General features: G+C 43.6%; 1 protein-coding gene across 2 annotated transcripts in view; it reads left to right on the forward strand.

The window, feature by feature from the left end:
• Window positions 1-19,239: 19,239 nt before the first annotated feature.
• Window positions 19,240-23,313, forward strand: part of HDX (highly divergent homeobox) — a 35,321-nt gene continuing 31,247 nt past the window's right edge. Inside the window, exon 1 of one of the 2 annotated variants that reach the window (XM_066338598.1) lies at window positions 19,240-19,410. The gene's annotated coding sequence lies outside the window, so the exon portion shown is untranslated. Of the gene's footprint in view, window positions 19,411-23,166; window positions 23,284-23,313 lie in introns of those variants that run through there. The other variant, XM_066338600.1, reaches the window with a different exon arrangement.

Raw genomic sequence — 23,313 nt, forward strand, 5'->3', positions numbered from 1 at the left:
GGCATTACACACGGAGCGATCCGCGCCGGAGCTGCTCCGCACGCCGCGTTTGGCGGAGCCGCTTTATCCCAACGAGCCCCGGGATCTTCATCAGGGAAAATGTCACTACTGTAACTTGATGGCAGATTGTCTTGGCTTCATTGTGAATATGCTGACTGTCACTCGGCTTAAAGTGAAGACAGGAACGTCAGGATATCGCCTGGCATCTGGCAAAATGCTGAGCATCTCCATCTTTACAATGCAAAATGTTGCTGGAGTCTTGTACTGTGTAATCATGTAATTCAGAATGTCAAACACTGTATGAAAAGTCTTACCCAAGGAAAAAAACTACTGGGAGAAAACTCTCATTATTTTTTTTTTTTCCTGGCCACATTCAGAGCCAGGATATTTCCTTCTATGAGCTATTAATTTTGTAGAGAAAAATGACAGCATTGAGGAGTCAATTTGTACTACTACAGCACTTTAGGATAGACAAATACAGCAAGTATTTTGACTCTCAGTAGTGGGTTCATTAGTCAATGTCTCCTTTTTGTTATGAAGGAAAAAACAATGTTTTCAGTATTCCTAATCCCAAAGTTTACTACCCTTTTGACAGATAAAGGTGAAACATTTCAATGAGACATGCCAAACAGCACTTTTGGACCCATTTGTGACTCTCTGCACCTCATGCAGCACAAATTCTGCATTCTGTGGCAGAGAAGGTGCTGCTGGCTCCAACCTTTTGTCTGAGATCTGCAGCCTCACTATTTTATGTAAAGGGGAGAAACTCAGAGTCCAGAAAAACGGCAGAACAGAGCAGTTCCACATTTCTCCTCAGTGATCTTTCCTCTGTGCCCTTTTTCTCCAAGTTTCCCCAGCACATCAGGGGCAGAGGATGGTGATGTTCCCACGTCTGCTCCCCCTGGGGCTGGGCTGAAGTCCCCAGGCTGAGATCTGTCCTCTCTCTTTCATATGGGGGAACATGAAATACCAAAGGAATATTTATCACAGAATCCCAGGGTGGTTTGGGTTGGGAGAGACCTTAAAGACCATCTCATCCCACCCCCTGCCATGGGCAGGGACACCTTCCACTTGCTCCAAGCCCCGTCCAACCTGGCCTTGGACACTTCCAGGAATCCAGGGACAGCTGCAGCTTCTCTGGGCACCCTGTGCCAGGGCCTGCCCACCTTCACAGGGAACAATGCCTTCCCAAAATCCAGTCTAAACCTACTCTCTGCCAGTTTATTCTCTACCCTTTCAGGGCTCTTTTTAATATAGTTAGGATGCAGACAGGCATCTTTCCCCCCACTAAAGCATCTCCAAAGAGATGAGCCATTCTCAGCTCAGTGATGCTTTCCATCCTTTTTTATTTTTCTTTAGCTTTGGGAAAGAGTGTGATTAGTATGCTATGATGTATTTGGAGTGCTCAGAGCACAGATCTTCTTTACAAAAGGATTCACATCAATTCTCCTTCAAGAAGGATGAACAGCATGTCAGCTTCCTCTCTGAGTTTTGGGAGACCACTTTCAGTAGCTTTAGTTCTGTCTAAATAGCTGTTTACAATGGACATAATAATGACAAAGCTCTCAAAGGCACAATACTTCTCTTTTTAGGCAACAGTGGGCTAAAATTGAGAATGAATATTTCTATTAGCTATTGGAAAATGCAAAATTGTTTGGGGGCTATTCTTTCTTCAAATTCTTAATTTTTTTAAGTTCAATACCAGCATGGAGGAACTTGAGATAAGCTATGTTGCATATGAACTTGATATTTTGACACATTTGCCAAAAAAAAAAAAAAAAATCTTCATTCATGATTGTTTGGACTATTTCCCTAATTCCTGTCATTTGACAGACATTCTGTTCTGTCAATACCCCTTTGTCTCACATTTCCCACCCAGGCTTGACTGGGCACTTTTTTTTAAACATATTTGGACATATTTTTGAAAGAGGATGAAGCCTGAATTCAAAGCTCATCAATGTCAATGGGCATAATTCCATTCATTTAAATTGTCCTTGGATGACAAAAGAGGCCTCAAACTATTATTTTGGAATCAGGACTTCCATTTTCACAATGAGAACCTTCTAAATCTTTCATGTTTTTGTTACTGAGCCTCCTCCCCCCAAGGATGGCTTGCATTTTCATTTATTCCCACTGTTATTCATGGTGCTGGCTCAGGCAGTAACTATAATTTGGCTGGAAGACCCTGGCTGTTAGATAAACTCCTGTGATTTTCCTTATCACTACTAGTCACAGTTTGCCTGTATTCTGGGATTTTACAACCTTTGGGACAACCATCTACTTTTTTGTTCTACTTCTTGGAATAAAATATTCAAAGCTCTTCAAAAAGCTCCATTTCTCTCCTTCCTGATGATTTATTCAGGTCCATTCTCCGTTGCAAAGATCAGTGTGCATGGCCTTGGTTTGTCTGAATCATTCCAACCCCAGGGAAATGTTCCTTCAACTACTCCCATGGGTATGTTCAGGGTGGCAGCCCATGGGTGGTTCTACCTGGGGATTTCTTCTGCTTCTTCTTTTGTGGTTTCCAGAAAGATTTATTCCTCATACCCATGGGAATGTCATAGGAACACGGTAAGATCAGGAAAGGAGCCTGTGGCAGGCCACTGGAAAGGCCAAATGGAGTCCAGACTATTTCTGGAACCATGGTTCAAGTCAGTTCAGAGCACTTTTGGATACAGGTTGTCCACTCTGGAACATTCCATACTCTGGAATGAGTAATCATGGAATAAACACTCCACACCAAGCTGTCATCCTCACTCCTGACAGGGCTCTAAATCTCCTCCCTCACCATTCCTGTCAGCCATGGGTCACTGCAGTGGGATCAAGTGTGTAAAGTCACTAAACAAGGCAATTTTTTTTTTTAATAGGCAAACCTATCTAATCCCTGAAGCTGCGGCATTTGTGTTTTTCTGCCTGTTTATTGCAAAGGCTTCTGCCTAGATCTATCCCCCAACCTACCTAGCACTGCTTCCTAATGCCAACATAAAAGCAACAATGCATTCCCATGACTGTGTTTTTCTTCCAGGCTGAATGTAGCAAATCAAGAGAAAAAAAAAAAGATCAAGGAACATCTTTCTCACTATTATTCTATCTAGGTCATGTAAATGAGAAATACTTTCTGACTGAAGTCTGCATAAGCATCAGAGCAAAGTGAGGCATTTGAAAGGGAGAAAGGAAGCAGAGCTTTCACTACGAAGCAACGTTGTTGTCAAAGGCCTAGATAAAATAATCTGGTAATTCCAGCCCATAATCATCGCTGCTGCCTTTGACAGCAAAGGCCTAAGGCTGAACAGACTGGTGGAAAGGTTTGGAGTCCCTCCTCCTTCCCAGCAATAATGCTGAGAGTGCTGTAGCTTTTGAGCACTGCCTGGTATCTCTGGGATTGCTAATTAAACCATCAGTCTCTGTATTTTCATGGTCACTGTGGGAGGCAGTTAAATGTTCTTGTGTATTTCATGGCCAGTGATAACTTTCCAATTAAGGATTATGCTCAAATCTGGTACCACAGTCACCCTAACACTTAGAATAATCATGTGTTTCTTGCAGTTTTCATTTGGAGACAATTATTCTCATCTTCTTTGATGAAGAAATAACTTGCATGTTGTGAAATAAGCCCTTTAGGAGTGGGTTAGTTTAATAAAATCCTGACATGGCATTTGATGTCCATTATGGAAAAACAAGAGCATGCAATTCCAGATTAAATAAGTCATGAATGCCTTGGAAAAGTGGTATGTAATGTTATAATTTAGGACATCTATAATTTATATTATTAATGGAAATGTAAGCAAAATCTCCAAGGAAATGACTGTTGAACTCTCAGTTATCATTAATGCTTTTTATCATGTAACATTCATACAGTATACAGCTGTTTTTTGTAGAAAAGATCATATTCTTGAAAACCAGAACAGAGCTAAGTTGTTTGTTTTTATGAGTTCTGTTCTAAGCCAGGTTCAGTCTGATGTTGCCTCCAATTATTGAGACACCTGTTGAGAGATGGCAAGAAAAGCGCCTCTGGTGAAGTTGCATGAGAGCAATAAATGTTCTGGGAGGAACAAAACCCAGCTTAGCTTCGGGATAGGGATTGACAGATCCTCCTGTTTAAGGATAAACCTTGGCCTTACTTAACCCTGGCTTTACAGACTGAGGGGCTGGGTTCTGGCTGCTCTCCCAGGAGAGCTGAGAGAGGGTCCTGTGCTTCGAGCAGGGGCTGTAAGAAAAGGGTTTGGATCACTGCCAGCTCCCCGAGAGGGTAGGTTCTACATGATCCATGTCTTTATTTCAGCTGACAGGATACTCTGAGTTGGGAGGGACAAGGACCAAGCCCGGCTCTGAAGTGAATGAATGGCCCATCCAGGGACTGAATCCACGCCCCCGGTGCTCTCAGCGCCACGCTCCAACACACTGAGACAATCTCTGGGGTGGGTATTGTCGTGTCCAGAATCTGTGGCTGCCCTGGATCCCTGGAAGTGTCCAGGACCAGGTCGGGTGGGGCTCGGAGCAGCCTGGGGCAGTGGAAGGTGTCCCTATCCATGGCAGGGGGTGGCACTGGACAGGCTTTAAGCTCCGCTCCAACCCAAACCATTCCACGATCCTGTGATTCCCCAACACACCCCGCAGCTAGTACCGAGGTATTTTCTCCCAGTGGAGGCACCAGCCGCGACTGTCCTTTGTGGAATTCCGCGGGCTGTGACCCCGGCGAGGCGCCGGGTCCGTCCGGCGGAGCCCCGGGATGGGGAGGATGGAGTTCCAAATTCTGGAGTGCCATCTGCTGGCACCGCACCCGGCGGCAGCTCCGGCCTCCCTCTTTAACAAACCCCGATTAATTAATTAATTAATTGCGGTTTAATTTTCACTGCTGGCGTTTGCTGCTGCATCAACTTAAAGGATATTTTTTCCAGGAACCCACTGTAGTCTTTGCTCTTCTGTCACCAGGTATTAATATCCCAGTTTTTACATGGAGCCTCATTAGAAATTTATATTTTTTCATGCTCCATTAGATGATAAAACTGTTTTATTAATGTGTGTTAGTCATAATTTATGATACTTTACATTAATTAGGTATTAAAGCACCCTTAACAAATGATTTCGAAATCAGGGCTAACAGTCCAAAAATGCAAGAAGTACTTGGTTTCTCAGGAATGCAGAAAAATAATTTCATTGTCACTTCCTTAAAAATATGTCTTGAAAGGCCTGAGATGGTTTGATGCACTGCTTTGTTCTCAGTGTATTTTGGTATTCACAAAAGCTCTTACTCTGACCTCTCTTGGGACTGAAATCCTCTATTTAGCCAAGAACATGTACATCATGGACAGAGGCACTGCAAACTTCCTCCTATCTTGCATCACTTTCATTATAACATCACTTTTTTTTTTTTTTTCAGGAGCTGCCCTTTAGCTGTTGTTACACTTCCTTGACATCAAGAGCAGCTTTTCTATAAAACAGGTTCACTGGATTACACATCTCTGGGAAAAATGACCACTTTTCACAGTGCTATGCAGAATTTTAAATGGAACTTAAGTATATTAATGTCAAAGATATAATGTAGAAAAATTAACCAAAAAAGCATAATTCTTCTCCAGGAGAAATCCACTGATTTCAGTGAAGACACTATGAAATTACAACTGGTGTAATTTTTGCTCATAGAAGATGAAGTTTGTGTTCTTTGACTCAGGCTGAAAATGAGCAGAGAGCACTGAAATATTTTCGTATCAAGGGAAACAGGATCCTCTGTTTTCAGCCTGTTTGTTGACATCACCAACATGTTTACAGTCTCCCAAAGAGCTCCAAGTAAGAGGGAATGTTCCCACCTGGGACCCCCCGTGACAATCTTCAAAGCAGAGATTTGTCCCTTCAAAGCAGAGATACAAGGAGAAAGTTCCTTGAAGCAGTGCCAGTGGAAGAGTTTCCACCTTGCCAAGGAAGTTTCCATATAGGCACTTGTGCTACCACCACGAGTCCCAGCTTCCTCCCCAAATAAACTTCATGAGGACACAGATATTTGGGTAAGACTTAATTTTGAGCTGCTGGGAAACACAGAGCACAGGGGCCTCATCTGTTTCATTGATCTCTTCGCACCACTTTGGCAAGCAGGGGAAAACTGCAGACAGATCCTCTGTTATCATTTTCCTACACAGAATTCCTTCAGGAACAGATACAAGGTTCTGCCCAGTTCAGAACTGACTACAGAGAGTAACTAAATTAAAGAGAAACAGGGAAGTATCTAGCAGCAAGCCTCTTTGAGCCTCACATGCAGCTTTAGAGGGATCCATGCTCAGAATGGATTCACTCTCCTAATTCAGTTTTCCATGGCATGGAGCTTACAGTACTGACAGTCACAGGGACAGCATGAGAGTTTCTGAGGGCAAAACTGGACAATCTCTCCCAAAATAAGTTCCAGCTCAACAGAAATCACCCGTGTGATGTCAAATCTCTTACACGTGGATCAACAGCCTTTATTTTGTGGGTGTTATAGAGATCAGACTCAATTTTCAGAACTGTCTTTTTTGGCTCCGTAATCATAGGAATTTTAAAGTCTGAGTGCTGCTAACTCCAGCTCCTTTCCTTTGAAGAAAATAAAATATCAGAATATTTATTACTGCTGTATGTTTAATTTCCTGTCCATATATATCCATATTCATTTATATACAATATGATTGGTATTTGCCTTTCCCCTTCCTCTAGTAAATAAATGCAAAATATTTATTTGATAAAAACAGAATAAATGTTCAATATACTTCCTCTGCGAGAATCACATCACAACTTTTAAGCACTAAACCATCTGCTTCTCACCAGGTAAATGATATTACTTTGGAAAAAAACCCAGTAATAATGGAAAACTTGACAACAGTAATAAAACTTACAAAGTATTAATACCAGATTCCCTTGTAACTCATTATTTGCTGGCTGGAAAGCTGGCTTTGAAGCACAAGTGCTTGTTGATTTTCCTAATGCATTCAGGGAATCAACTCTGAATATTCAGTGATTCTGTGGAACTTCAGCTGTATATTCCGTGTGATATTTATGGTATGAAGTAAATATGCAGCCATGTTGGAAATTGACTTGTTTTGCCATCGAGGAACCCTCAGTGTGGTGGGAGAGGAGGGACAAGCTCATTTTCAGGTGTCTAGGAGAGGCTGGGTGCACTCTGGGCAATGGTGTGGAGAACTATTCCACTGAGAAAAAAACACTTTTTTCTTTTGTGTTCCATCCTTATCTCCTTCTCCACCATCCTACAGCAAAATGTGCCTGGATTCCCACAGCAAAATGTTTGAGCATGGGCTTCAATATCCAAAGAGTCATTTTGCCTTGCAGAGATATCTGATGGGGTGCCCCAAGATGTGCTGGCACGGGGAATGTCAGATTCATAAAATTGTGACAATTATTATCATGTCGTCTTCGTTTTCCCCTGCGATTTTTAGGTCCAAGCTTGTCTTTCATGTTGCCAAGTGACTGGTGACAGCAAAAGCTTTTCTTCAAGGCATTCTCAAGATGTTTTTTTCTTTATCTTAGCATCTTTGCAAAGCCCTGCTATTCTTAGGTCTTTCTAATGCCTTGGTTAAAACCTCAGAGATTACTCTCCTGTTTTATACTCCAGTAGCCTCTTCATTCTCCATGTTTAGTTAGACTCAATATTTGCTTGGAGAACTGGCTGTGACTACAGAGATATTCCCAGCGTGTGACTGGAGCAGAGGTCTGTGTTGCCTTAATATTGTGAGCACAAATGGAGATACAAGAACCTGAAAGCCAGAAAAAGAAAATTTGTGAGGGCCACCAACACCTGCCAGACTAATCTGTCATGAAAACATCTGCTGCAGCCTCTACCATGGGCACTTCAGAGAATTTAGTATGTGAAGCTTCCTATCCTGCCCTTGATACATCTGTGAATGATGAAACCTCAGGTCTGAATGCAGAGCTGGACATTTTTCATCCTTTCTGCAGTCACACACGGCACGAGTTAAACACTGAACCTAAAGAAGGATGCAGAATAAAAAGGTCTCTTCCCTTCAGCCTGTCTCTCCAAATTAACTTGATTTGCTGTTTAGAGACCGAGGAGATGATGGTGATGTGTCCTGTCGTGTTTTCCTCTGCATCCCAGCAGCATGCCCTTTGCTCTTAACCAGGAGCTTTGCATCAGCAACCAGCTTTCCTCCCGTAATTAATTTCTCAGGGCTCTTCCCCTGCTCTTTCCATTCAAAACAGCTCTACCCTCTCTTACATGCAACGGTAGCTTTATTTTGAAAGAGCTTGGCAAGCAAACAACATGATGCTTTCCTTTTGGACAACCTGAAACCATGTTAGATGGTGACAAGACGTGCTCTGATCAAGCCGAGGAAGGCATAAACTAATTGCCAAGAGCTGGGAAGCTCTGTAGCTGTGCTTCAGAGCCAGCTTTCATTTCTCTCTCACTTTCTTGTAGTCACAAATTGCACCAGCTCAGCTCCAAAATAAAGACCTGCCATGCAGAAACCTTGTTTATAGGAAGGGCTGTCAGAGCCATCAGCCATCTGCAGCTCCTGCTCCCTTTCCTGCTCCCGGTGCTCCTTCCTTCCATCACGCATCCCGACAACTCTCAGACCTCCTGTCCCCTGGGAGGGAAGGACAGATGTTCTGAGGCCACCAAGCACCAACCACAGCCCTGCCATAAAAATCCAGGTATAGATCTCTTGTTTTAGTGGTTTTCGACAGCTTTTACAACAGCAGTTCTTTAAATACTCTCTGATTTCTGGAATATCTGGAATATCCGACACACTGAGCCTTTCCTCAGGACCTGTGTCCTTCAAGCCTTCCAGGAACTACTTTCTTCTTCAGGTCTCCATGAGGAGTCTGTCTTCTCTTTTTCAGCCTCTTCAGAGTGAGAAAAACCTGCATTTTTGGCTCTTTCTTTAGTTGGGCTTGTTTTGCCTGTGAGTATGATTAGAAATGCACATACCAAAACATCTCATCCTAAAACAAGGAGCCAAGACTTTTAACACAGACACAAACATGACCAAGCCTTACCCTTGGGAGTCTCCTGCACATCCACCAGCAATTCCCAAGGTCACTGAGTTTCACCAGTTTTGTTCCTCAAGCTTCTGTTCATTTCCCAGCTGAATCCAGGACTCGGCTTTTCTCCCAAGGAAAACCTCTCCTGCAGTTTGAGCTGTTGCAGGTTTATTTTTCCGTTCAGTGCAGTAGCAGCAGCAGCAATTTTTGGCTACAAAGCCTCTCTGCAGGTGTTACTGCTGTGAGCCAGTGCTGGGAAAAGGTGAGACAGGTGAGAAACCTGTTAAGAACTTGCCCCTTTTTTCCTGGTCCCTGCAGACAAGGCTCTGTGTTTTCTGCCTGGAAGAGCTTGAGAATTTCAGCAACTATTTCAAGTTATAATGTTTATATAAAAATCAAAATCATATATTCCAATATTTTTTGCCTCTTCCCCATAATTCCTCCAAGGCTTATCTCGGGATAATAACTTTCCATCACATGAGCTACCCATTTAACATTTTCTTAACTCTTTGGGGAGGGGGTGTAACTGTGCAGCTGTCTTAAATTAATTTGAAAGAGTTAGAAAAAAAAAATGGCTCCATTCATCTATCTAAAACTATCCACATTATCTCTATCTATTATTTATAAATTCATTTTGCATTCTAAACTAAACCCCACACTGTCACTTATGTTTAATGATGCCTGCCCATTTTCCTGATGAAGTGCCATATTTGCTGCATTTCTGCATCACATCTTTTTAACAAATGTCTAATTTCTGCAATCATGTATCTTGCTAAGAAAGTTCTTACTCCTTTTGTATAGCTCACCAGTTTTGCTGTATTGCTGCTCTCTCCCAGTACATCATCATGAAACTTAGCAGGACATTTCTCATGTTAATTGAACGTTCTGCCCATATATACAGATATTTATAATCTCCTGAGGGAAAAACTGTTTTAGTGGCTTTTCAGAGCACAATTCATTTTCTTATTTCTACTTATTCACAGAAAATGTTAAGATTAAAAATAGCTTAGGCTGAAAACTTTGTTGAAAGCTTTTTCCCCTAAAATTATAAGTGGCATGTTTTCACACTTAAGCAAAAATATGTATCATTAACTACGAAAGAAAGATATTAATTCTTAAATATATTAATTTATCACAAAAAACTTTGTACACTGTTTGTTACTGATTAACTTTACTGGTAGAAAACCATTCTGGTTGGAATTCTAATATTTGACAAGGATAAAAAGTTAATTATTTTGCTGTTAAATTGCCACCAGAATCAAAACTTTTCAGAAATTGTGACTCATATTTTTCTATCTTTCCAGTTTTGGGTCACTGCTTGCAGACTGTGACCCCGTATATTCAAAGAGCATTTTCAAATTCTACTATTTATCACAAATATATATCTTGGACATTAAAATGTCCCACGGGCAAATAAAATTTTTATGCTGAATATAAGCATTCCCCTTTGTACAATTTTAGCTGTACCAAGTTAATAGCTCTAAAATATGACTTGATTTGAATCTCAATTTCCAAACACTGCTTTGCCAGTGCAGCACCTGGAAAGCAACACAAAACCAAGGTGAGCTTTCACATGGATGTGACAAGGAGAGGATTGACAGTAGAAAGTAATAAAGAATTAAATTCCTGTTTCCTGGAACTCAGTTCGTCACCCTTCATGGGCCTGTTGGGTCACTCTTGTGATTAGAAGCCAATCACGATTATTTGAACATTCTTTTCCTGTCAGTCGTGTCCCTTATGTGTCCCAGAAATTTCAGCTGTATCACATTTCTCAGCTGGTTCAGAAAAATTCTGTATTAAAAAAAGATCGCAGAAAAGTTACATTTATATCCATGCAGAATTTTGTTGTCAGGAATAAAAAACTCTTTGAACTCAGAACTTTCCCCTCTCTTCCTACAGACACAAACGTGGAGCTGTGGCAATCAGAAAGAATTCATGTATTAAACCACTTAAGCACAGCATAAGGGCCTGCTCTGACTTGGAAAGTGGTTATGTTAATTAGCTTAAATTTGCAAGAATTTGACTCAATAGGAACAACTTGACATTTAATTTGAAAGGTCTAAATGTTTCTGTGGAGTTCAGACACCAGTACTGCTGGTAAGGTATCTCTCTTTTTTTTTTTTTTCCCTCTCCCAAATGACGCCAGCAATACAAAAAGTTCATTTGCAAATATTTACCTAACATAAACGACTTAGAGGGGGCCTATCAAGGCAGCTGACACAGATCCCGATTAAGTCGAATCCCTGGCAATAGACTCTGCCATGAAGTGGGGCTATTTGCTTTTCTTCAATCCTCCCCGGCTTTAGATGCTTTCAAATCTTTCCTAATCCTCGCTGAAGGGCACAGCTAATTAACCTGGGAAGGGGCCGCTGCTGCTTTTGCAGCCTCCCTGACACACCTGCACAACACCCAGCGTGCCTGCAGATGCTCCGAGCAGCTCAGGGAGACATCCAGCTTTGGGGAATGGCACAAAGGCATTTTCTCGGCCCTTTTCGAAGCCCTACAAAGGACAGAGATGCTTTCCTGCTGCAAAGCATCAGAGAGCTGGACCTCCCACATCCAGCTGAGAATTTTTAATTTATTTCTTCCCATGTTTCACACTTCCAAAGCACATCCTGGACGTTCAGTGCCCTGTTTCACTGCCCTCTTTTCCCTCAGCAAAAGAAGAGATATCTGGCATCTTCTTTGTCACCCGATTTTTTTGCTGCTGTTGAAACGCTGCTTTGAGCACCACTCCTCTGAAACTGTACAAGTGACCACGGCTTTTCTTCTCGTTATTTTAGTTCCCAGAGTCAGAAATTGATTAGTTAATGGAGCTTAAGCTCCGTGGCTTGCAGCACCCTGCACCCTTTCATTAGCTGGGAATCCGAGATAAACACAGTGATTTAGGGCTACTGAGCAAATCCATCAGCTCCGTAGCATGACAGGTCGCTCCTGCTTTTGCTGTGGGAGATTTACCGAAATACAGCGCTAACAGGTTTTTTTCCCCCTCCCTATATTATATAAAAAAAGCTTTTTTTTTTTTTTTTTTTTTTTTTTTTTTTTTTTTTTTTTTTTTTCCCTCTCTCCTTTTTTTTAAGGGATGTGTTAAGGTACAGTGGAAGCAGCTGGAAGCAGCTGCTTGCAGGAAGCCAGGAGTGGGTGCTCCCCACGGAGCAGGGTCGCAGCCAGGACTGAGGTGGCCCAAGGGGACTGGAAGGGGGTCCTGGAAGGGACTGTGAGGTTGGGAGAAGAAGGACCTCAGAAGGACAAGAGAACGGAAGAGAATGTAAGAGTATGTCAGTCTGAGAGCACACTGAAGCAAAATGTCCATGTGAGTGTAAAAGTTATTATTAATAATAATTAATTATTATTGTTACTATTTATAATGAAATTTATGAAATGTATATTTTTCATTGGAAAATACAGAGATCAAAGTCAGTTATTGATAGTGATGAATGATGAGGAGTAATGCTAATTTACTGGGAATTCCCTGGTCAGCAACACTTTGATACTGTCAGGAAATGCAAATCCTGCAGCTCATCCTTGGTGCACTAAAACATGATAAATGCAGCATATCTATCATCTCAAATTCTGACTGCTGGAATTCCAGCTGTGGGGATAACACTGTGTGGGAGTTACTCCTGTGCTTTAACACAACCCACCAAAAAGTCAGCCAGGACTAAAAAGGCTTTTGATATGATCCAAGAGATTTGTCCTGAGTTCCTGCGCTCTTATCTTGCATTTAAAAGGAGACCAACTCTATTTGTGCCCCAAATGCTGTGCCTCGCCCCAGAGCTCTGCCTCGTGGGGACAGCTGGGTGACAGTGGCTACACCTGCACCTGAACCAGACTGGGCATTCTGTCTCACCCCAAAAGAGAATTAAAGGCATTTCTTGGATATGGTGGTTCCCAAAGAAGCATCCATCAGGAACCCAAAAGTACAAATTACATCACAAGAGATTTGGAAAAAACTTTCCTCTCTTCTTACAAAAGCTTCTCTTTAATGCCACATCATTCCATTCTATCTGGGCTGAGATTAAACAAGATTAAAAAGAGAGGAAGTAAAACGGGTTGGAAACAATAATGTAGTGCTACCATGAGTAAGACTTCATTTAAAGAAATTATTTAAACAAATAGTGATTCATACAAAAGCTGACTTCTTTAATGAAAGAAATAATTTGCATTTAAACAAATTCCTTTGTAGATGAAAGAAAACAAGGTTACAATAACGGGGAAAATATTTGGCACCAAACCATCAATACTTCAGTTTTATTGTTATCTCAAAGACAAAGATGGAAGATTACTTTCCAAACATATTCCTTATCAGGATAATTCTGTAATGAATGATAGCAGTCTGTGATAAGATTTAAACTTACAAAGTCTTGTTGCAAAGTAAAAGTGGTGTCACAGGACTGAACAAAGTAGGATATTTTATCTACAGAAGAGAGTGGCTCCTTGTCAAGGAGGACACTTCCCCTGATCTTGATTTTCCAGCAACTCTTTGCCTTCTCTTGAAACCCCACCTGCAAACTGATGGATGGATCAGCCAAACAGGGATTGGGATTGGCCCATGGATTTCCCTCCTCACTGGAATCTGGCACTGCCAGAACTGGCATTTTTGGCTCTCTTGTATTTTTGGGAGGTCGTATCAGGAGCATGTTTTCAGCATGACACCCAAAGGGCTCACAGCAGGGTTAGTATTGAGAAGTTTCATGCTTTCCTTTCAGGAAGTGCTTGTGGTTTACCACTGGTGAAAGGATTTCCTTGGAATCATTCAGATACCTTTCTTCTTCAACAGGAATGTGGAGCTATTGAGGACCTGCATTTTTATTCGTAAAACTGATACCAAAGTTTTAGTCTTCATCTCTGCTTTTATGGTGCTGTTTCCTTTAGAACTAAAGCTACATGACATTTCATTGTATAATTTCTATCCCTTCCTTTGGCTTGCTGTGACTGGGGAGAAAAATGAGCTTGACTAAATCAAACAAGGTAACAGAAGCAAGGAGGAACACTTGAAAGAACTGCTGGGTGATGGTTATTTTTATTCCCAAGGACCTGAGACAACCATTACGTTTATACTATTTTTAAAGGGGAAAAAAACCACTTTTCAGGCCCTTTCAGCCCAGTCAGGGGTACAAGAGAAAAGTAAGGACCAGGTAACAAGGGGGACAGGCATGAGCTTTGGTGGACAAGGAATAAAGTGTGGACCCACAGGTAGAAGAGATGGAGCAAAGGAATGTTTGATTTTGGGAGGCCTGAGCAAACAGAGAAGCTATCTGAACCTCTGAAGAAATACAAGTCAAAGAAAAACAAAGTGCTGTCTAAACTAATAAATGCTTTGAAGATTCCAACTCAACATTTTCTTGGCTGCTTTTCTAAAAAAATATCATGGGAAGTAAGAATTGCTTGGGCATCACCTTTAGGTGAATCATCTCAACAACTGAATTGGGGCTTGTAGGGGGAAGATAAATTATGAAAGGAGGGGCTGTATAGATTTTTTTTTTTTTAAATGATGATTTTCTCCCTGATTCTTTGCTTCCTCATAACTGGTTCTGTTTCTTTTTTTACTTAAAAACATTTCAACTTTCTCTTTGTACTACAAAACTCTCTATGCTAGGAATACTAATGGGTGAAAAATAAATATATAATAATTAGCTCCCTCTTTCTTTAAATTTTTGGTGAATGCATTTTTATATGTTCCTCAAGTTAATAATTTTCCCTGCTTGGTGTATTAAAAATTATCAAAGGCAATAAAAATGCAAGGAAACAGCATCCCTGATTTCCTTAAAAATATACCAATAAGATAAAAAGTGGAACAAATCCTTAAAATATCTACCCAGCCAGGCTCTTTTCCACTTTTTTCCCATAAGCACCAGCTGTTTTTTCCACACCAGCACAAAGGACATATTTAGAGATTCAGTTTATGGGAGCTTTGTTTATGCACTGGGTGAGGATTAACAAGTAATTTTAATTAATATGGCAAAACCAAGTTCAAAGAAGGCAGAAAATTTGTAAATCTTGTAAGACCACTAATTCTGGCTGGGCTTTTAGATGCAGAAAACGTGCCGCACAGAATTTTCCATATTAACATTTTTTCTAAGGTTTACACACTGTCATCCTTTCTCCATCACCATTTTGCACGGAACCTCCTGATTTAGTAGATCTTTAATTACACCCCTGTGCTCCCAATGTTTAGTGTGTCTTCATAATATTTCTATAAAATGAGCACAGCTATTGTCATTTTGGGTGTTCATTGAGCCAAAAACCTGAGAAAGCGCAGGCAACTAAACACAGAATTTGCTTTTCAGAGCAGGTTTTACCCCTCCAAATCCAATGGCATCAATAGGAAAAGAAGGACATACATATTTTGGTGGAAAAAACTTGGATTTTGCAAGAATAAATTACATCAAACCTCCCTTTGTGGCAGAATAAGGAGCCTTGTAGAGACATGAAGCAGTGAATATTACGTATTTTGGCTTTGGCAGGGTTTTTGGAATGGCCACACACATTTTTAGAGTGAAACTGAGGGGATAAAGCCTCAGAACTGCCTGAGGAGCTCCTTAAAATACTGCTAGCACTTTTCCAACAAAATGAAAGGACCAGCAGGGTATTCCTGTGGCACTCTTGAACCTGAAGTTTACTAAATCTCTTACGAGGGTTGTATTATCAAAGATTCAGGATGAATGATAGCAAGTGGTTCCCAAAGGGAGGATGGTCAAGCACTACATCAACTCTAGGCCTTTCCACACTGGATTCTCCATACATTTTCCCAAGCACAAGTTGGACTCTTTGGGGACAAGGGGACAGATTAAATCCAGGTCCCTTTTTGGGATGCAATGCAGCCACTCAATTTCATGCCTTGGAGCTGCATCAGAGCCACGTACTCAGTGGGATGGGGAATTGCAAATACAAAAATTCCAGGTGAAAATGGGCTCTTTTCCACACTCTTTTCACTCCCTTTGAAAGGCCTCTGACTTTACAGGTGGCCCCAAGGCCCGGCTTAGAGCTACATCACTTAAACAATGGCATCACGAATTGAGTAAAGATGTCCCGGGAAAGAGTTCTGTGGAGTGAGATGGGTGTGCCTCCGTTGTTTTCTAGACTCTGCAAAAAGCCAGAGAAATGGAAATAGCTGACCCAAGCTGATCAGGCTTTGGTCACGCACCAGCCCGCAAAGTCTTTGTCTAGGAATTCTGAGCAATCTCTCACCCACACGAGCTGCCAAAAGTCTGAGAACCCACGGACTGCTGGAGAAGGGAAAGGTCTTGGAACATTTGTGCGATCCTACAGCTGGGCTCCTGACTGTGGAATCTATTCCCTGCTGCACAAGAGAGTGATGCAGATGTTCCCAGCTGTGGCAGGGAATACCCACACCCAGCCCTGGCCCAGATGGTTTCCCTGCCCGCAGAACCACACCGGGGTAAGTCATTAATGGTGAGCTGGGCTAATCAGTTTAATGAGCTCGTACAGAGGAGCTGCAATACAGAGTCTCACTTTGATGCTAATTCCTTCATGGAAGGATTCCTTTCATATCCCAGTCTAGTCTTTATATCACCAGACCAATCTGCAAGCCCCTGTTAATTTAAATCTGTCATTAATGAAGGAAGAAGCATTTGGATCTGACGGCAGGAGAAGAATATTTGATTTATTTCATCCTGCTATAGTGGTTTTTTTTCAAGGTTTGGCCCCTTGAGAGGCATCACAAATGAGGGAAATACATAACATGAGACTCCTTCTGAAGCTTATCACTCCTCTGCTGCAAACAGCAGCAGCTTTGTTAACCTGTATGTTCAGCCTCTTCTTCTATATTGTAAAGAACATTATTGTGATCAATATATCTTTTTTGGGGGCCACAAGTCTGCAAACCGGTTTCTTTGACAACTTAAATACACATCTCATGTCTCCTTCAAGAACGGCTCTATGAGTTTCTTGATGAAAACTATAGAAAAAGCACCTGTGAGCCCATTGTTAGTCAAATTAGAGCCCTTGAAATATTACTTTCTATTATTCACCATTTTAAAGGAGTTTAATAAGCTGCATTTTATCAAACACCACTGTATTTTTCAAGGGATTTTAGAGAGACTGTCTCACCATTTTTGTTTCCCAAGCCACTGATAATGTGAGAAGAAAACGTACCAAGTTTCTCAGGAATCATTCCACAGCTAATTCCAAACCAATTATTTTCTATAAAAGCAGAGGCGTAGAGGTTTTGTGGTTGCTGTATTTAATTTTTAAAGGGCGAGTGTTGATGGCACACAGAGAAAGGGAACATATCCAGAAAAAAAAGTGGCACAACAGAAGATTTAGGGTTTAAATATATGGGCTATCCCTAAAATCCTGTTACTAAATTCAGGATGTTTACAACACCACAGAATTATAGAATGGTTTCAGATGGAAAGACCTTAAAGATCTTATGTTTCCAGCTTCCCAAAGGGATGCCACCACTAGTTCAGAAGCCAGCGTTAAAATTTTTAAACAATGTAAGCAACTTCTTGCCATTTTAAAACAAACATAAACACTGTCTGCTTTTCTCCCCCTTGCCTACAGAGAAGCAGCAGCAATTCTTTTATTGCAGTCCTGCAGAAATATTTACTGGTATTTCTGATTAAAGCATCACACAAAATTAATCGCCCGTTTAGTATTTTAACATCGTGACTTTCAGAGGAAATTATTTGGAATGGGGATATGTCCTGTCTAGAGGCTTTGTCATGAACACAGGTCTCAAATCTGATTCTGCCTTCTCAGTGCTCCTGCAGCCGAGCCAATAAACAGTGATTTTACATGATTTCTACCAAACAATCCACCAGAATGGGTCAGCAGTATCCTTCCTGCTCCCTTGTTGAGGAGGTTTCCTTTTAGAAGGGAAATGGAGCCCAAAGGACGGCTGGCACTTGTGGTAAATGTAATGGATAAATTCGTGGATCAAAGATTTGGTCTATTAAAAAGCTTCTCCAGGGCATCTCCGAGATTCCAAGGCCTGTGGTGCAAGCTGTGAAACCACAACATTTGCAACAGAAAGGACACAGCCAGACTGGAGATGGCCCATTCATCAATGATGGGCCTCCACTTCACAGCTGCTGACATCTGATATCAATCTGGGCGGGGGATCCAGAGGATGATCAAATCAGCACCCCAAAGACGAGATCCGGGAAGACTATTAACATCTTGTCATACTTATGGGAACCCCTTTCAGGACTTCGCTTGGAAATAAAGAGATACATGAATATTTGGACTTTCAGTAGACTTGGCCTCAGGATTATATAAACTATATAAACTAAATAAACTATATAAAAACCATACACTGGACCCAGTGTGTGGGGTTGAGGATGGATGGTAAAGTTGTTAGTGTCACTCTGCCCACCCAGGATTCCATCGATGTTGTCTGAATTTATTGTGGCTTTTTTTAATCTGGTGTTTTTTTCAAAATTTGCTAAATAAATTGTTGTTTTGAATTGGTGTCTTATCATTTATAACAGCACTGATGCTCGGGGCTGTACTGGGATCCCTGTAAGGACACAGAGGGTGACTGAGTGTGGTTTGTGTTGTCACCAGCTCTGGCCTTGGCCGATAAGGTGCCTGACCCAATGGGGTACCTGGAAACACTGCCAATTCCTCCCTTCCCAGAACAAATGTATCCATCCTGGAAAACAAAGGTTTACTTCTTGAGTGCCATCATATTGATGCAAACGAAGCCCTGGTCCTTCGTGGAGCTTTTTGAGTTTCACAACCTCCCCGTGAGCCCAGGCTGCTCAGTCTGGCCACAGGGATGGCCATCCACAGGATCACTGGAAGGGGTTGGAAAGGGCCTCTGGAGATCACCCAGCCCAAGGCAGGGTCACCTGGAGCAGGTGACACATAGGTGTCCATGAGGGTTCGGGATGTCTCCAGAGAGGGAGACTCCACACCCTGCCAGGGCTCTGCCACCCTCAGGGGAAGAAGTTACTTCTAGTGTTGTAGTTTACAAGCAGTGCTCCTCGCTCTGTCCCTGACAGAGCCTGGCACCACCCCCTCGGAGACGTTCACTCAGATTGCGGACTCTTTCCCTGTCTCCCCGGAACCTCAGGGATCGCTTTCCAGGAGCCCTCCCGGGGCTGGGTGCGGGGCCCGGGGCTCGGTGCGGGGCCCGGGCTCGGTGCAGTGCCCGGTGCGGGGCCCGGGCTCGGTGCAGTGCCCGGTGCGGGGCCGGGGCGGTGCGGGCCCGGCGCTGTGGCCGCCCCGTCCCCTGGCGGTGCCGGCGCTCCCGTGCGCGCCCCCCCGGCGGGCGGCGGGGGCGGGCGCCGTCCGGGCCGCGCTGATCGCAGCGCGCCATTGGCCGCTGTCTGCGCGCACGTCACGATCATGATGAGAATTAATGATCGGGGCCGCTGATTTCATTGTGTGACGCCGGGACCGACCCAGCCGTGCCCGGCCGAGCCCGGAGCCCCCGCGCCGGCCCCGCGCTACACGGTAAGCGCGGGGGAGCCCCCCCCGCCGGGGGCGGGGAGCGCGGCGGGGCCCCCGGGCGGGAGGGGCGCGGCGGGAAGGGAGGAGGAAGAGGCTGATGATGATGATGGTGATGATGATGATGATGATGCCGGCGATGCCCCCCCCACCCCCGGGCCCGGCGGTGGGGGTTGGGGGAGGCCCGCGCGGGCTCGTGCGCGCGGACCCGCCCGGCGCGCGCAGGCGCAGCTGCGCCTCCCGGCGCGGTCCCGAGCGGCGGCGGGGGGGGGGGGGGCAGCGCCGGGCGCGCGCCGGGGGAACTGCGCGTGCGCGCGCAGCCGCTCCTCGCGCGCCGGGGGGGCACCCGCGCGCCTGCGCCGGCCGGGGCCGCTCCGCGCATGCGCGCCGGGCCCGGCAGCGGCCCCTCAGCCGGGGGTGCCTCAGTGACAGTCACAGGAACATCACGGACTCAGGAACATCACGGACACAGAAATATCACGGACGCAGAAACATCACGGACGCAGAGGCTGGGAAACACCCCGGGATCCCCAGCACATCCTGTCATCGAACAGCGCCCGCAATATGTGCCACCTACAGCCTTGCCCTAACTCTTCGGGGACGGGGGACTCTATGCCTCCTCCCTAGGCAGACCGTTCCAATGTCTGACCACCACCCTTTCTGTGAAGAAATTACTTACAATGTCGATCCTAAATCTCTGCTGGCACAGGTCCTGTTATCGCTAATTTCCTCATTCCCCGATGTCTCAGTCACAGAATTCCAGAATCACTGAGGTTGGGTAAGACCTCTGAGATCGCAGAGTCCAACCTGTGCCCAATGTCTGCCTTGTCACCCAGACCAGAGCACTGAGTGCCGCCTCCAGGCCATCCTTGGACACCAGGGATGGGGACTCCAGATCTCCTTGGGCAGCCCCTTCCAATGTCTTAGCACCTCTTCTGTGAAGAATTTTTTCCTAATGTCCAGCCTAAACCTACCCAGGCAAAGCTTAAGACTGTGTTCTCTTATGCCACAGGTTGCCTCGGTCCTTAGTGCCCCAGTGCCTTTGTTGGCAGGGGTGTCCCCAGTGCCTTTGTTGGCAGGGGTGTGGAACAAGATGAACTTTGAGGTCCCTTCCAACCCAAACCCTTCTGTGATTCCATGGTATCATGGTGCTAGACACAGCCAGTCATGGTGGTTGGATAGGGAGCTTTGTGCTGCCGTGCTTTTATCCCTCAGGTGTTTGAGGATGAGGAGGAGGAGGACGTGTCCTTGGCTGTGCTGTTCTGGAGGTGTCACCCCTGGAAGTGCCTGTGAGGCACTTGCCTGCCCCGAGCTGTCCCCAGCCCTGTCCCCTGCCCTCCTCACCTGGGGTCTCTCATCTGTGGATAAGATCAGACATAACTCACATAAAGTAGTGCTGTGCCCACTCAACTGGAGTGCTGAAGCAGCTCACATGTTCAAAGTAACACTGCATTTTAATGTTTCTTCCCTTTTTTCTGACACAGGCCTTACAAAACACGCACGTGCTTCGTTTAAAACTCGTGGCTAATCCAGCTGCAGTCAGGAGTCTCATTTGCATCAATAAAGCAGGATGGGATGCATAAACTTGCAGTGTTGTGGTCATAGGTTATTATGTTATTAAGTTACTGAGGGCTGTCTAATTTGTCCCTAATAAAGGGCTGCGTTTTATAGGTAGGGCTGTAATACAATCCTACAAATGCTGTACTTAGTGGAGAGGGAAGCAATTATGCTGCGAGTCACGGATATTTAAAAGTAGTTTTACAAGCTGGCCTGTACATTGCACTCACCCAAGCATCAGCCTCATCTAGTGCACTTGGAGTGGGTGGTTGTAACTGGTTTGGCCTGTGTAAGAAAGAGGCACCAACCTAGAAATTCAGATTATTAAAGGTTGTTGCTTGATGTGCATCCAGTATCTCCACACAGCGTGTAAGATACTGGATGCACATCGAGTGTTGGGGGTTGGTTGGTGGATTGTTTTCTTTCCATTTGGGATGTGGAAAGAGTGGTGAGTTTTTAGTAGTCATGGAAAGTGAATGAGATTATTTCAGTTCAAGTTTCTAAAGCTGGAGGAATAGTGTCACTACTGCAGTCTTGTTTTATTTATGTCTATAGTAGTTTTCTTAGCGTAGTTCCAGTTTTGTCTCTGATTTATATTGGCACTAAGACTTGTTATTTTTTGCCACTGGAGCTCTGTGGAGGGAGCAAAAAAAAGAGATAAATTGAGAGTGTGCTGATTTTCTTGTTGTACCTCTTACAGATGGAGAGACTGAAACAGAAATAGTCTTTGTAAGGTGACTTTTTTCTAGGCAAATGCCTAGAAAACAGCATTTGCTAAAGCAAAAAAGCCTAGAGCTGAAGTTAAAAAAGAAAACTCTCAGAAACTGATTATTCCCTTTCATCACTCTGTGTTAATCTGTGACAGTTTTAGAATGTGTTATACCATAAATATTTTTATACTTAGTTACTCCCTGGTGGCTTGTGTCTTGAGTTAATTGATTTATTTATTATTTATTTGACATCCAAGACTAGTTTTATTGCTGTTTGAAGTGAGTATAAATGCGAGTTTGTTTCCTATTTTTTCAAATTAATTAGTGTTAGTATAAAGATTTATCTTGTAAATGTTTACTTGATTCAGCATCCAAACATTTTTGGAGACTAAGATCATATTGCTACACATTGTAGGCAGAAATTATTTTCCCTCTAATGCTTCTCCCTTTCCCCCCCCCCCCCCCCCCCCCCCCCCCCCCAGATCTCTCAAATAATTCCAGAACAGCTCAGTAATTTCTGAATTATTTGATTACATTATTTTTCCCATTTCTTTATAGTCGTTCTTTCTTTTGTGGCACTCCTTGACATAGAGTTGTTTCCATTAGTTGCTAAAAAGGAATGACCTGGCTTCACCAGGTCTCCCTGGAGAGCTTCCTGATTTTGGAATGTTGGAAGAAGTAACTGGGGTGGAAGGGCTGGACTGGCAGCACACACTGTGGGATCCTGCACTGAGTACCTGTCCATGGGGCAAACCACAGCCTCAGGGGAAAACTCTGCTGGAGGTCTCTGTGCTCTCCCCTCATTCTCTCTCTTCCCAGAGAAGGGATGGAAGGGAAATACTGGGGAGAAGTTGCTCAAACCACTAAAGAAGCCCGAAAAGGTTCAGCTGAAGAACAACCCCGATGTCATCTTTGAGGAGCAGGTGACAGTCACACACTGTCCATGGAATTGTCCTTGGGACAAACTGAAGCTGTGGAGTTCCCATATTTGTCCTTATCAGTCACCCCCCTGGGATCTCCCAGTGCCCCCAGTGCCTGACAGGACTTGGACTGCATTTACACCTCCCAAGCCATGACACAGCAGAGGGGTCTCACAATGAGCAGAGTTTTAATTAGCATTCAGTTCAGAAAGGCATTGAAAACATCTTTATATTGTTGGGTTCACGGCATGCTGAGGGATAGGAGACCATGGGAGTGAGAGTTACCAGTTGGCTAGAACAAGTAGCAAGGGAAATATTGGAAAACCTGATTTTTCAGCTGTCATAGGTTATTCTCTGCATTGCCAAAGACATACTTGGCCAAGGCTGCTTTGTTTTAGAGCAGGGAGATATTGAATCCTTAAATACAGCTTTGCCTCTGTCTTTTAAAGTGAAAATTCAGCTTACTTTCATGGAATTTGCATAATGCTTCACCTGATTTTTATTAAATTTCACAGAGTTCTTTACTGTAGCAAATGCTCTTTTCAGTGCCAATGTGTTGCCAACCAGCTGGACACTTGGCTTCCCAAAAGCTCACATACATGTTTGCTAAGCTGGGCAAGTCAAGATCAAAATGAAATTATGATAAAAATCCATGTGGATGTCTAACTTGGAGTCTGAGGTTCAAGACAAAGGTGAGAAATCCTGAAGAGACTGGAGTGCTC

Source organism: Sylvia atricapilla, chromosome Z (genome assembly GCF_009819655.1).
Source record: "Sylvia atricapilla isolate bSylAtr1 chromosome Z, bSylAtr1.pri, whole genome shotgun sequence".
Taxonomy (NCBI): Eukaryota; Metazoa; Chordata; class Aves; order Passeriformes; family Sylviidae; genus Sylvia; species Sylvia atricapilla.